Raw genomic sequence first — 364 nt, 5'->3', positions numbered from 1 at the left:
CTTTGAACTGGCAAAATTTCTCCCCAAATGGCAGTGATAACACAATACACAATTTTTAAGTCACAGTAATTTATTCAACAAACATTGTCTACAAGACTGATTAATATGACAAGGTGATACCAGCTGCTTTAATAGAGACATCCCCAAATCTCAGTGACTTCACATAATAGATGCTGATTTCTTGCTCATAGAAAGTCTGATGTGTGTGTACCTGGTTGGTAGCAGTGGGAATGGTGAGGAGAATATGTCTGGCTCCATGGAGTCATTCAGGGACTCAGGTTGACAGAGGCGCTGCCATCCTCAATACATGAACTCCAAGTTGTCTGGGTCTCAACATCCAGCTGGCATATAAGGGGGAAGAGAA

This window comes from Myotis davidii, unplaced genomic scaffold, assembly GCF_000327345.1.
Source record: "Myotis davidii unplaced genomic scaffold, ASM32734v1 scaffold2170, whole genome shotgun sequence".
NCBI lineage: Eukaryota > Metazoa > Chordata > Mammalia > Chiroptera > Vespertilionidae > Myotis > Myotis davidii.
Note: the sequence above shows the minus strand (reverse complement) of the source record.